This window comes from Apium graveolens, chromosome 2 (assembly GCF_009905375.1).
Source record: "Apium graveolens cultivar Ventura chromosome 2, ASM990537v1, whole genome shotgun sequence".
Classification (NCBI taxonomy): Eukaryota; Viridiplantae; Streptophyta; class Magnoliopsida; order Apiales; family Apiaceae; genus Apium; species Apium graveolens.
In genome coordinates, this window is record NC_133648.1 from 104092140 (window position 1) to 104107950 (window position 15811).

Here is a 15811-nt window from a genome sequence, read left to right on the forward strand (position 1 = left end):
AGCGGTTAGGAAACGTTACGTAGTTTTCTGGAGGCGTTGATGCCGCAGTAGCTGAGGTAGGAATTACCAATAGGCTAGGCTTTCAACTGTTGATGTACCAGATTATGTATATTATGAATTGTAATAATGGCAAAGAATATGTAAATTTATTCAGAAACCCTTTTGAGGTGTAATGACTTATAATTATGGAATAAAATGACTTGTGTTATTTTTGGTATTCATCTCTGAGGCTATAACTTGTGGTGTGTGTGTGTATATTGTGGGGTCACAGTACGCAGTAGTTGGGTGATTGTTAAGATTAAGTATTATTAAGGGAAATGGAACTCGTGACAACCCGGATCCCTGACCCCGGATTTGGTGGTGTTACATGTGTACTTCCTTTTTCCTTTCCAGCTGCTGTCTTTTTGAATGACTGTCCTTTACCCTTGAAGAATCCTGGCTTCTTTACTCTAATATTAGAGAACTTTCTTGCCTCATCAAGTTCATCCAGGGTGTAGAACTTATCTTCTTCCAATTCCAGAATGACTTCTTCTTGTGAATTATTGGTTCTTTGCTCACTTGTTGAGGCAGCTGGAGTCTGGAATCTTGGCTCATCATTAGAGGTCTGACTTTTATTGACAATTAGAGCACTTGAACCATCTACAACATGCCCTTGACCAGATCTCAATGATTTTCTTTGAATCATTTCGAATTCATATTTTTTTAAGATTCCATACAGTACTTCCAGAGTTATTCTGCTCAAATATCTCCCTTCTCTAATTGCTGAAATTTTCTGTTCCAAATGATCAGGAAGTGTAAGTAAAAATTTCAGATTCACTTCTTCAGCTTCATAGTATTTATCATGGAGCTGAAAGTCATTTATCAGCTTATTAAACCTTTTAAACACATCAGTGATACTTTCTTTTGGCTTGGCCATGAAACCCTCATATTGTGAAATCAGTATCCTTCTTTGATTGGATCTAACTTCCTCAGTTCCTTCACAGAGTATTTCAATCTTTTCCCAGATCTTCTTAGCAGTGTCACAGTTGACAATGTTGTTGTACATTACATTTTCAAGTGACTCTATCAATATTAACTGTAAGCCACTATCTAGGGAAATGTTTTCTTTCTCAGGCTCAGTATACTCAGAAGGGTCTTTGGGAGCATAATGAGCTGGAATGACCATATCACCATCTGTAAATTCCTCAACTCTAACCATAGGATTGAAGGGCCCATTTTTGAGAATTTGAATATAGAGTGGATTAGCCATCCTGATAAATAACAACATTTTCTTTTTCCAAAGAGTGTAGTTAGCTTTGTCAAAAGTGGGAATTTTGATGCTGCTGAATTTTTGTGTATTCATTCTTCCAAGATCTTGAATCTGTTTACTTTCAGATTTTGCTCTGATACCACTTGTTAGGTAATGAATTACACACGGGGGGGGGGGTGAATTTGTTTTTTTGTTTTTATGCTTTTCTTGAAATATTTATGGTTTGAACAAAGTAAATGTAAATCTTGTAGTGATATGTGTTACTACCGAATTTAAGCATGCAATAATAGTGAACACAGATCTTTCAAAACTCACTTAATTTTATATTAAAATTAAGAATGTTTTGCTACAAAATTTCTAGGCTCTTTGTTAAGAAATAGCTTAGCTTCTTCCTTGAGAGAATAAAAGATTTCTAATCTAAAGTGTTACATCTAACAAAGGACCAGTGTTAACTTTATATCATAGTTAACTACTGGTTTACACAGTGTACAATAAAAGATGCTAGTTACTTTAGTAAACTGGCATTTATCATTTCCATTTTAGGAAAAGTGTATCTTCCATATCTGGCTTAACATATCTTTGCATACTGTATTATTCTTGATCATCCTTTGTCAGTTAATCTTCATCGTTGATCTTGTACACTCTTCAAGCTGCTTTTTGTAGACCTGTCAATCCAACTAGTTGGATTGTTTGTTGATTATTAATCTTGGATATTGAATTGGTCTGCAATTTGTACTTTGAGATTTTACTTCGAGATCTCCAGTTAGGCATATAGAGATCTTGACATCTCGATAAGTATATTGACTTATCGAGATCTCTAATACTTCATAGTTGATTTGACTTGTAGAGGTCTCTGAGTTCTCTATAAGAGAATTTGGCTTATCGAGATCTCTTATCTTCATATCTTCACTTTGGCTTATCAATATCTCTGAGTTATCTAGTGACTTATTGACTTGTCGATAACTCAGAGTTCTCTAGTCAAATTTGACTTATCGATAACTCAGAGTTCTCTAGTGAATTTTGACTTATCGATATATCTGAGTTCTCTAGTGAAATTTGACTTATCAATAACTCAGAGTTCTCTAATGAATGTTGACTTGTCGATAACTCTGAGTTCTCTAGTGAAGAATTGACTTGTCGATATCTCCAATCTTCATGTCTTTAATTTGTCTTGTCGATATCTCTGAGTTCTCTAGTAGCTTTCCTGAGTTCTCTATAAGCCATTCTGGAGTTCTCGAATGACTTCTCTATAATACTAAATCTGTGACTTGTAGAGATCTTGACTTAGAACAATTTTCCAAAAACAGATTTATTCAACTACAAGCTTCTTCATAATTCTTTTGAGACATGATCTTCTTGATCTTCTTCCAGATAGAATTCTTAGGCTTGATACTGTTTAAAGAAAAAGACTTCAGTCCGCTCTTTTGACTTTTTTACAGACTTTAAATGTTACAAGTACAAAATGCAAACTAAGATTATAATACAACTTACTTAAGGTTGTCAATTTGACTTAGTCTTGTTAAGGTACAGGCACATCTTGCACAACACGTATAGTTCAGGGTATTTTCGGTATTTTATTGCGAGTTAAATGCTTTTATATCAAAAGTTATAAAAGCAAACGATTATGAGATAAAATCTAGGCTTGGAATGCCTAGACTTTGTTTAAATAGCTGATATTTCATATAAAATAATTGGTCTGAACATCCGGTTAATTTAGAAAATATCTAGTTCCGTGAAAAATGACTTTTCCGGGCCCCTGCGGGTGCTAAAAACCCTACAAAAATTATATTTTTATTTTTATAAAATCATGGGACTTTTAAATATTTCATTTCTTTGCATTTTTCAATTGTTCACAAATTTTGGGAAAGTTTGGCATATATATTGTATTTATTTGAAATTGAAAATTTTAAAATTATTCCCCGTAAATTATTAAGTAAGGGCCAATTAATTTTATTAAGAGATATAATAAGGGCCTATATTTTAATTAGGGTAATTATTTTGTAATTATAAATAGCCTAATTTTTATTAATTAATTATTAAAAATCAATAAAAATCCAAAAAATAGCAAAAATCCTCTACATAATTGGGAATTAGGGTTCTTGAGGTGCGAAGAATCAAACATCGATTTTGAGAGTTTCTGAGATCCAAATCATATCATGTGAGTATCCAAACTGACCCTTTTGATCTGTTCTACATGTTTAAAACATCAATTTCATGATTTGATGAATAGATTTTCAATTTAAAATTCTAGTGTTCATGACTGAATTATGGGTTTATGATCCTAGGGTTATTTGATGAAATTGATTGTTTGAATAGCTTTATTTGATGATATAAAATCGATTTGTATCAATTAATTAATCAAATGATATATAGCTTGAATTGATAGTACATGTTCTAGGGTTTATGTGAATTTTTATTTAATCGTTTTTGGTTATAAATGAATTTGAGATATGTTTGGATATAGGGGATTGAGTGTATTAGTTCTTAGCTTTAATTTGACATATAAAATGTGTAATTTCATGTAGGAATGAGTAAGATCGAGTTTTGGCTGGAAAATTGTTGGTTTTGGCCGGAGAATTGGTTGTGAGGGTTATTTGAATTAGATGATGGTGGGGATGTGTTCCTGAAGTAATTTAGGACTGAATCCCTGAAGAAACGAGTTCAAACGATCCTAATTTGGTAATGAATTAAGCTCGACAGAAAATTCAAGGTTTTTGTAGGCGTTGTTCGACCTATTGTCGGAGAAGACGATACCACGATCGTCTGTTGTTTGTAAACATGTAATCGAGTTGCTGGGTTACTGGGGAGTGAAAACGAAGTCATAGTGGATCGAAAACGATTCGATTTGACTGGAATTTGATCTCCGGAAACTGGGTTTATGTCGCCGGATTTTGGACCGGCCGGTGACTCGTTTCCTGTTCTTGGAAACCCGAATCAAAACCAGGTCCCAACCCGGTTTTAATCCGGTTTTCCCCAATCCTGAATTCACAAACTTGTTTCTAATTTTTATTTTAGTTTTATTTTTATAAGTTCTAAAAATCAGTTTTGTTTAGTTAAATAAATCTGACTTGTTTTAATTATTTTCAAAAATCCAAAAATTTTATTTATTTATTTATTATTTATTTAAATTGATTAATTATTTTGAAAATTAATCAATTTCTTTTGATAATTTGTATTAATTTTATTTTAATTCCAAAAGTTATGGAAAAATCATTTTTAATTCTGATTTTTCCGAAGTAATTATTTAAAAATATAATTAATATTTAATTAATTTGAATAATTGATTGTTTTCAATAATAATAAATTATTCTTATTAATTGAATATTAATTGAACCGTTTATCCATTTTAATTGAAACGAACGCTCCTAAATTCAGAAAAATGATTTGTTTCCGATAAAAATAGTTTTTATATATTAATTTCTTTCGAAAACGAGTCATATTTCGATATTTATTTATTTATAGACTCGATTAAATAGGAATACAAGTCTAATAAATTTTAAAAATTAGGAAACGAGTCAGATATTGTTCAATAATGCGAGTAATGATTCGATTTCAATTCTAAAAATATTTTAAAGACCAGGATGACTATCTGACTTATGTGATATGTGATTTATGAGGTCAAGCGAGTCCTAAATACTAGTTAATTATTATACGAGTAAATTATTATCGTACGGATAGACCATAAGGATTGTGTGGATTCAGATTGGTATACGATTGAGGTATACGTCAATTAAATTAGTATTTTTACTTGATAGATACGAATCCAGCGAGGAAATCCAAGCCAGTGATAGATAGCAGTGATAGATTAGGAATAGATCACATACCACGCAAGTTTTTTCCCCTATTTTAAATCTAGAATAGTGAATTGCTTTATCTTATTCAAGTTTTGACTCACCGGGTATTGATAATTCCTACCCAAATACATTGAAACACAATTACTGTTCTTTTTATTACACTTTTATTTTAACTCTGATTGTCTTTGATACATTGAATCCTCTATTCATATTCTAATAGATTATACAATATTTATATCCTGATGTATATCTTGATATTGGGATAAAATTTCAGCATACCGATTGTTCCGGATGCTTATCCTTCCTATGGACTGGATAATTATAATTAGGGCTAGGGATGAACTGGACCCTTTAATTAATTATGTAGGCCATAAATGAGCCTGGGTACCTTTATGATGTGGGTCTATGTGAATGACATAGATCCGTACTCTATCTGACTGATCAGCAGATTACAGTACTATGAAAGTTTGTGTCCAGTCTAGTTTATTGATAATCGCCGACATCGGCCTTCTTTATCTTTTACCGAAATACATAGATACATATAGAATCTGATTATCTATTCATACCAGATTCACTTGGCTTTCTTATGATACCATATACATATTGTGGACTTACTGAGCAATTATGGCTCACCCTTTTTGTTGTTACTCACTTTATCGTTTAGTAAAAGCTGAGAATGAAGCCTATCCACACCAGGGTAGTAAAGAAGCGAGTGAAAAGGCGGGACCCTCTGGCACTAAGAGTGTTAATCCCAATTCAAAAAGAGAGCTTTGAGCTACCGGAACAGGTTTAGTGTGGATAGATGTTTTGTGTGTTTGAATAAAATGAACTTAGTTTTAAAACATGTTTAATTGGTTGTTTTGTAATAAAAGGAGTTTTGTAAGACTTTGAATTTAAGAATGTAATAAAAGTAGTGTTGTGTTCTTGGCTTCATACCTTAACCTTAAAGATCCTGAGTAGTAGTTGGAAGAGGTTAGATATATATATATATATATTTATATAATCATTATACAGGTTCATTTGTGTTGGTATTTGGCAAGTAACCCCCTGATCTAAACCTCAGATTTGGAAGGCGTTACAGTTTCGCTGCAGAGCTGTAGGTTTTGGTCCCTGAAACAAGAACCCTAGGACTAAGATAGGATAGGAAGATCACCTAAGATAGGAATATGATTGTTAGGGTTTTTTTAGATTATAGGTTAAATATCTGTAAGTTCTAGGAATGCGAAGTTGACCCTTTTCTTATGTTTTGATTATGTTATTAGATGGAGACTTCATCTCACCATAGACGCAGAGAGTTGGCTGTCGCAGGACCACCAGTACCGGTTAGTCCACCAATACCTATAGAGCCCCCCAGTGCCCGAGATACCTGACCCGATAGATTATCTACAGTATTTTGAGCCTGAGTTACCACCATCATTGCTACTAGAGTATCACTATCCACAGATTATGGAGCCTCATATACAGCCAACAGTATTTCCAGCCCCTCTAGCAGTGTACGCTCCTGTTCTTGAGGTTTTTCAGATGCCACCAGTCGAGTATATGGTAGAGCAGGAGGTAGATCAGCCTGAGATCATTTAGCAGGATATCGCCGAGGTACCTTCTCAAGGATCAGAAGGAGAGATTGGAGAGCCCCATATAGTTCCTTATCATGAGTTTGCTAGTATGCAGGAGGATAGGAAGTTTTGGAGGGCGCAGTGTCGGGAGATACTTGGGTTGTTTGATCAGTGAGAGACTGGCTCACTAGCAGCTTTATAGCCAGATTACTTCTTGAGAGATAGTTTGAGACTGATACACCATGGAGCTTCCGGAGAGTTGGGAGAGCTGATACATGAGGACACCCATACCTATGTTGAGTTTCATCGGGCTGTTAGACTTGCTCAGTCGATTCTGGAAATGATCCGTTAGGAGATAGATTGAGTGCCACCAGGTTTCTGAGGCAGAGAGAGATAGTCAGAGATGTTGTATGATATGTGATATATGTATATATAGGAGGACATAGTAGTAGTAGTGAGATTAGGTCTGTCTATCTCACAGTTTTGGTTTGTATCCGGCAGCAGTATTTGACAGACTTTTGTAGCAAACACTCAAACCTGATGCTGGTGTTGTTATATATAATAAACCTTTTTCAACATCTTTTATTTTATTCATCTAAACTTTAGTTTTACAGTCTTTACATTTTCTTAACTGTCTTATAGCCTTTTTTATATTTTTAAATTATATTTGACTTGTGAAAAGACAAGCAAATTATTTGATATTGCTGTTAGTGGAACAGAGCTATAAAAAGAGAGAGAGAGTTTGATTTGTTTAAATTTTCTGTTCCAATAAATGTAAAATGGTTTCTTTATTTATTATCAACTGTTTAATGGATTATTAAATGAATTGCTTGTCTTATCCCCAGACCAATGGCACCTAAAAGAAAGATTAGAACTGAAACTTTCAATAACGACCATGAGGAACAAAACAACCACACCATGAACTAGGTGTTTCAATTGATGCAACAGTACATGGTTATGATGCAACAACAGATTCAACAACAACAACAACAATTCCAACAACAGATGTTGCAACAACCACCTCATATTTTCCCACAAACACCACCACCAGTCGTGCCTATTATTACTTTTAAGCAATTCCAGTCATTGAAACCACCAGAATTTGAAGGCTCGGCAGATCCTACCAAAGCCCAGGATATGGATGAAAGGGATGGAGAAAGCATTTGCGCTAGTTAAGGTCGCGGCAGATCGAAAGACTGATTTTTCCGGTTATTTTCTGAAAGGGGAAGCCAACTATTGGTGGGAACGAAGAAGACTTTAGAGGATACTGATATTATGATGTGGGATAGGTTTACTGAGTTATTTCTGGAAGAGTACTTTCCCCGCTACATGAAGAATCAGATAGAAATGAAGTTTCTGGAAATTAAAACAGGGGAACATATCAGTGGCCGTAGTTAAGAAGGCCATGATAATCGAAGGAGAAAGTGAGATGTCCCAAAAGGAAAAGGGGAAAGGGAATTTATAGAATTATTTCAACAGGAAGCTGGGATTCCAGGCCTGGCCAAATATGAATTTTAAAAGGTCAGACCAAGAAAATCAAAGGACAGGTAACCGTTTCCAAGTTTCGAACCAGCAAAGATTAGCAAGACCACCATTTCCAAACTGCAAGATATGTGGTCGAAAACACATAGGAGTTTGCAATAAGTTGAATGTTACATGCTTTCGACGCAATCAGAAGGGACACTATTCCAGTGAGTTTCATATTACCTGTTTTAAATGTGGAAGGAAAGGACATGCTGCTATGGTTTATAAAGGATCATCCACGACAACCAGTGTTCCTAGGATTATGGCACCACCGCCACCACCACAACGGAATCAGTCTAAGGCGAGGACTTTTAACATGACAATGAATGAGGAAGTATATAATCTGAGCGTAGTTGCAGGTACGCTTTCGGTGAACTCCATAAATGCAAAAGTATTAATTCATTTTGGAGCTATAAAATCTTTTATTTATGAAGAATTTATTAATAAGTTATGTTGTGAAGTTCAATGGTTGGGTGAAACGTTAATTATAAAGTTAGCAAATGACGACCAAATTCCTGTAGATCGTGTGTGTCCAGAATGTGATATCGAAATAGCAGGACATCACTTCTCCGCTGACTTGATACCTTTTCAAGTTAGGAGAATTTGATGTTATATTAGAAATGGATTGGTTAGCTGGCCATAATGTCCAAATTGACTATACGAATAAGAAAGTGAATCTACGAACTGCGGATGAAGCAAGAGTAATATTTAGATGTGAGAAACAGAAGAAGAAATTCCTTACGATGATGCAGAATAAGAGATTGCTACATCAAGGATGTAAAGCTTAACTAGCCTATGTATTGGATGTTAACAAGGAAGGTCCGAGAATTGAAGATATTCCGGTTGTATGTGAATTTCTAGATGTATTTTCTGATGAACTTCCAGGCTTACCTCCGGATCGAGAAATCGAGTTTACCATTGATCTAACTCCAGGTACTGAACCAGTTTCCAAAGCACCGTATCAAATGACACCAGTCGAGATGAAGGAATTGGAGGCAATTACAAGATCTTTTGGAAAGAGGGATTATAAGACCTAGTGTATCCCAATAGGGTGCACCGGTACTTTTTTCAATAAAAAGGATGGTAGAATGCGACTATGTATCGACTATCGCGAGCCGAACAAGTTAACCATTAAGAATAAGTATCCCTTACCAAGGATTGATGATTTGTTTGATCAACTGAAGGGAGCAATCATGGTTCTCGAAGATTGATTTAGGATCAGGTTACCATCAATTGAAGATTAAGGCAGAAGATATTTCTAAAATTGCTTTTCGTACCGGATATGGTCACTATGAGTTCCTCGTAATGGAGTTCGGATTGACTAATGCACCCGCGACATTCATGGATCTGATGAACAGAGTTTTCAAGAAGTACTTGGACAACTTCATGATTGTATTTATTGATGACATCTTGATCTACTCAAAGACTGAAGCAGAGCATGCAGAGCATCTAAAAATTGGTTTGGAAACCTTAAGGAAAAAACATCTTTACGTGAAATTTTCTAAATGCGACTTTTGGCTAAGAGAAGTACACTTTCTAGGCCATGTAATTAGTATTGAAGAAATTAAAGTTGATCCCACAAAAATTGAAGCTATTTTAAACTGAGAAATACCAAAGACACCTATAGAAGTTAGAAGTTTCATGGGATTAGCTTGTTATTATCAAAGATTCGTTAAAGATTTTGCGAAGTTAGGTACGCCATTAACTAAGTTGACTCAAAAGGACAAAAAGTTCATATGGAATAAGAAATGCGAGAAAAGCTTCCAAGAATTGAAGAATCGATTGGTAACCGCACCTGTATTGGTTTTACCAGACGACCAAGGAGACTTTATTACTTACAGCGACGCTTCCTACCGAGGACTTGGATGTGTATTGATGTAGTATGGTACCGTGATTGCATACGCTTCTAGGAAATTGAAACCTCATGAACAAAAATATCTGGCGCATGACCTAGAATTATCTACAATCCTGTTCATATTGAAACTTTGGAGACATTATCTCTACGGTGAGAAGTGTGAAATTTACACGATCACAAAAGATTGAGGTACATCTTCACTCAGAAGGAGCTCAATATGAGACAACGACGATGGCTAGAATTAATTAAGGATTACGATATGTCAATCAACTATCACCCGGGGAAGGTAAATGTTACAGCAGATGCACTGAGCAGAAAAGAAAGATTGAACGTGCTAACTTCTTTAGAAGAGTTGATCAGAGAATTTGAGAAATTGGAAATTGAGATTCGTATCCCAGGAGAGTCCACTGAGATGAATTACACAATAACATTCCAACCAGAATTATTAGAAAAGATTGAAAGATATCAAGAAGAAATAACGAGTCATGATAGTAAAAGCTTACGGGGGAAGAGATTACGAGCCAGAAGGAAGACAAGGGAATTCTATGATTTTTTTCAAGAATCTGGGTACCTAACGTAGCATAACTGAAAGAAGAAATCTTACGAGACGCTCATAGCTCAAGATACTCTATTCATCTAGGGAATATAAAGATGTATAAGGATATCAAAGAAACCTTTTATTGTCCAGACATGAAGAAGGAAATAGCAGAACGGGTAAGTAAATATTATATGTGTCAACGAGTCAAGGCGGAACATCAATGTCCAAGTGGATTACTGCAACCTGGAAATGGGAACATCTTGCGATGTATTTCGTAGTAGGACTTCCAAGAACCAGAGCAAATCATGACACAATCTGGGTTATCATTGACAGACTAATGAAGTCAACACATTTTCTTCCAATCAACGAGAGATTTTCGCTGTACAAGCTAGTGCATTTATATCTCAAGGAAATTGTGATGCGACATGGAGTTCATGTGTCAATCATTTCTGATCGAGATCCTCGTTTCAATTTAAGATTCTAGAGACAATATCAAGAATGCTTGGGTACCAAGTTAAATATGAGCACCGCATACCATCCAAAAATGGACGGGTAAAGTGAAAGAGCAATCCAAATAATTGAAGATATGCTACGGATATGTGAATTGGACTTTGAAGGCAGTTGGGACGAACATTTACCATTAGTAGAATTTTTTACAACAACAGCTATCATGCAAGCATTGGAATGCCACCCTATGAAGCGTTGTATGGGAGAAAATGCAGATCTCAATTGTGTTGGGATGAAGTTGGTGAACGTAAGATTCTAGGTCCATAATTAATCCAACATACTAAAGAAAAAGTGGAACTTATTCAGAAGTGACTAGAAGCAGCGCAGAATCGACAGTAAAAATATGCGGATCAAGCTACAAAAGATATGGGTTTCAATGAGGGAGAACCTGTATTATTGAAGATATCACCATGGAAAGGATTGACCAGATTTGACAAGAAGGGTAAACTTAAGCCGCGTTACACTGGTCCATTCGAGATATTGAAGAGAGTAGGAAAAATTACATATGAGTTAGCCTTACCGCCCCATATGCAACATATTCATGATATGTTTCATGTCAATGCTTAAGAGATATAATCCTGATTCGAGGAATGTGATAGAGTACGAGCCGATAGAGATTCAAGCTGATTTATCATATATAGAGCTACCAATAAGAATTCTAGATTGGCAAGAGAGAGTGTTGAGTAATAAATCAGTACCATTAGTACGAGTTTTGTGGAGAAATCCTTTGGTTGAAGAGTCAACCTGGGAGCTTGAGAATGAAATGCTAGAAAAATATCCCAAGTTATTTTCTTAGCGAGATTCTGAGGACGGAATCCTTTTAAGGGGGAAGGATGTAACGACTGAGAAATTATGACTGTTTAATACCATAATAAATGTGTATTATGTGTTTTATTATATCATTAAGTATGATTAGTTGTAAAATACTAGTTTTTATGTGCTGTATTTGTTCCGTATAGTTCGGGGTATTTTTCGGGTATTTTATTGCGAGTTAAATGCTTTTACATCAAAAGTTATACGACCCAGACTTTGTTTTAATAACTGATATTTCATATAAAATAATTGGCCTTATTTTACCTAATATGGCGTATACCATATCGATATTCTGAACATCCAGTTAATTTAAAAAATATCTCGTTTTGTGAAAATGACTTTTTCTGGCCCTACGGGTGCTAAAAACCACACAAAATCATATTTTTATTTTTATAAAATCATGGGACTTTTGAATATTTCATTTCTTTGCATTATTGAATTATTCACAATTTTTGGGAAATTGTGGCATATATATTGTATTTATTTGAAATTAAAAATTTAAAAATTATTCCCCCATAAATTATTAATTAAGGGCCAATTAATCTTATTAAGAGATATAATTAAGGCCTAAATTTTAATTAGGGGTATTATTTTGTAATTATAAATAGCCTAATTTATATTAATTAATTATAAAAAATAACAAAAAATAGAAAAATAGCAAAAATGTAATATCCCATATTTTCAGATATTATTATTATTATTTGAAATTATTTATGTGATTATTATGGGAATTTTGGTGAATTATCTGATGATTGGTATTTATATTTGGCTCTTTATATGTGATAAAGTGTAAGTATTTTGATTTTTATATGTCCAGAATAAAATGTAGATAACTGTGATATATTTCCGGTAATTTTTGGACTGTTATATGATTTTATATAGATTTATGGATTTATTAATTATTTTCTGAATTTTTATAAAACTATTTTATAGAGTCAGGAATCGTCCAACTTCAACCTTTTTGTGTTTTTACAACCCGAAAATCTTCCGAAAACTCCTTCCTAACCTAATCTGGATATTCTGAACATTTTCCATGTTTTAACTTTTTTGATCCGGATTACGGTTTGATACGTGCGCGTCTCGGCGCAAAATTTTCGATACGATAATCATGTCGGTAGATCAATAAAACTCGTATTCTCGAGAGACAGGATATGTTTACATTATTTTCTCATATGGTGTTTTATAAGAAACTCGGTTTTGATAATTATCCAAATGTGATATTAAATTGTATCATTTTATAGTTACTTAGCGGCTAAGTAATCTATTTTCGGATCAGATGTTATCTAATGGGATACTGTTATGTATTTTAAATAAATCGATCTATAATTTGGACGCGTGTTTATTAGCATCTTTATCGAGTTACTCGTTTTATTTCATTTTGTGTGTATTCGAATGTGTTTTATTTGTTTTCGGGGTTTTCTGTTAATTTATGAATTGTTTCTGTTTTTAAAAAACAAACTGACCGGGACCCACCGGGACGTCAAAACCCATAAAATTTATGTTTTTAATTTTATAAATTATACGTATTTCAAATACCCTGTATTTTAATATTTTTGAATGATTCGCAATTTTGGGGAAAATTTGATACAAATTTTATATTTTACTGTTTTTAAAATTATTCCCCGTAATTATAATTTTGGGGGTTAATTATCTTAATTATGGGGATAAAAACACCCTTAATTAATTTTAGGGATATACTTTTAGTTTTAATATAAATAGATGTATAACTATATTTTATTTTTTAAAATTCATAAAAATTCAAAAATATTAAAAAGAAAATCAAGAACAGGTGGGGGTGTTCTAGAAGGTAAGAATTAAACTGAACAGTTAAGGGTGATTCTGATGTCCGTTTGTGACACTTAAATAGTCGATTTGAAGCTCTTTTCAAGCTCTATCTATTGATACAAAAATCATTAGCAAAGGTCGATTATTACGGTAATATGTTTTTTCTTTTTTTTTTTGTTATTTAAATTCGGTTTTGAAGATTAAAGGATGGTTTGATGTTTTGGATGATTGTTTGTTGTTCCTGAAGTCCTAAGGATTGTTTTTATATATAGTTTGCATAATTTTGATTAGGCTTGAGTTAAAACCGAGTTCATAGGTTTTTGGAATTTTTGTTTTGAATTTCCGGACTCACCGAGGACTGTTTGATTCTTTGATTGTTTGTAATTGATTGTACTAATTCCAGGCTGTATTTTGATAATTAGAATGTAGATTTTGGTTGAAAAACGCACCAAAACGATTTTGGCCGGAACCCACGAACTGGGTTCTTTCCGACCCCGTTGATTCCCCTAACCCGGCTTCGACCTGGGTTCGATCCTCCTAAACCCTAACCCCTAATTCAAATCTGTTTCCGGATTTTCAGTTTTTAAAATAATTCAAAAAAATTCATTTTCTGTTTTTAAAAATCATAAATTTTTAATTTCAAAAATCAATTAATTATTATTCTAAATTCTAGAAAATTATTTAAATTAATTATTTTAAATCCCAAAAATTACTGATTTTATTATTTTCAAAAAAATCCATTTTTTTAATTATTTATAATTTGTTTTAATTAATTGTTTATAGATTTAATTAATTGGTTAATTTACTTAATCAATTGATTCTATTTATAAATAGTTAACTAAAATACAATTATTTATAATTAATTCAAATAATTCCTAAAAATTGTTTTAAGCTTGCAAAAATTATATTTTGGTATTTGAAAATCAATTAATAATATTATTAATTGATTTAATTCTATTTATTTCTTATTTTATCCGGAATAAATAAACCATTCGTCCGTTTAATACGAAACGAACGCGTCTAGACTTAGAAAAATATTCCTCTTTCATTAAAAATACTTTTGAGATCCAAATCCTTTTTGTTTTGAAAGGTCGCTTATTTTACAAGTTAATTCTGAGTCGCGTATTTACCAAAAAGATGTATTTTGACCCGATATCAGTTTTAAACATACCGAGTCGAACGTTTTGACGAACCGAGTCATGTGTGATTTGAATTATTTGATACGTGAGTTATGTGTTTAGGTGATATTTGAATTACGTGCATATGTGGGTCAAGAGTCTTGTATTTGACTATCTTCTTTATGTCTGGGCTATCGTATGGGTAGACGATAGGATTTTGACGTGCAGTTCGTCGAGTAATTATCATTTAGGTGATTAAAATTGCATCTTTTAATTATAGATGTGGATCGCTCGAGTTGATCGGGATAAGACATTGGGAAGAATGAGATGGAATGGTATTGGATAACTAGCTTCTAGAAATCGCACGAGCAACATATCAGTAAAGTGTTGAAAAGAAAGACGGTGATGCCTTGAGATGCCAGACTGAGATAATTGCGTTTCTACGATTGTGACTAACTGCTAAAAACCCAAAGGCAAGTATCCCTATCATCACTTATTGTTCAAGTGATATTTATTTTTGAATCCTATTATGCAAGTATTGCTTTCCATATTTTCAGTTAGATAAATGTTTTGCATATCGCTGAATTCAATGCTTATTATGCAAGAACTCTTTGCTATTCTATGTTCAGAATAGTTAAATGTTTTTACTCATCAGATTACTGGATTTATAAATATTTGGATTTTGAGAAAAATGATTTGGTTGCGAGTATTCCTACTCAAGCGAATGGGGGAATAAAAATTTATAAGGGTGTCGATTATTATGACCCCTTTTTAATAAAAAGGTTTTAAGATTGGATGGTTACTGGTTACAGCGTAGGTGATCGAGACATCCAGCCAGATGTAATATCTTTCAAGGAGAATATATGCCTTTTCTGGCGCCCTATAGGTACCGTATGGCTGCGGGATACGGGTAGCACCTATATTTACGGTTTGGCTGCTGGATATCAGAGCTGTTTCTTGACTGATCATCAGGAACAACATGAAATATAATTGGTTCCAATCTAAACTGTTATATCTAAATTGTTTTGATAATCATAGAATAAATGATTTATCAACTGTTTCTGTTTTGGATTAA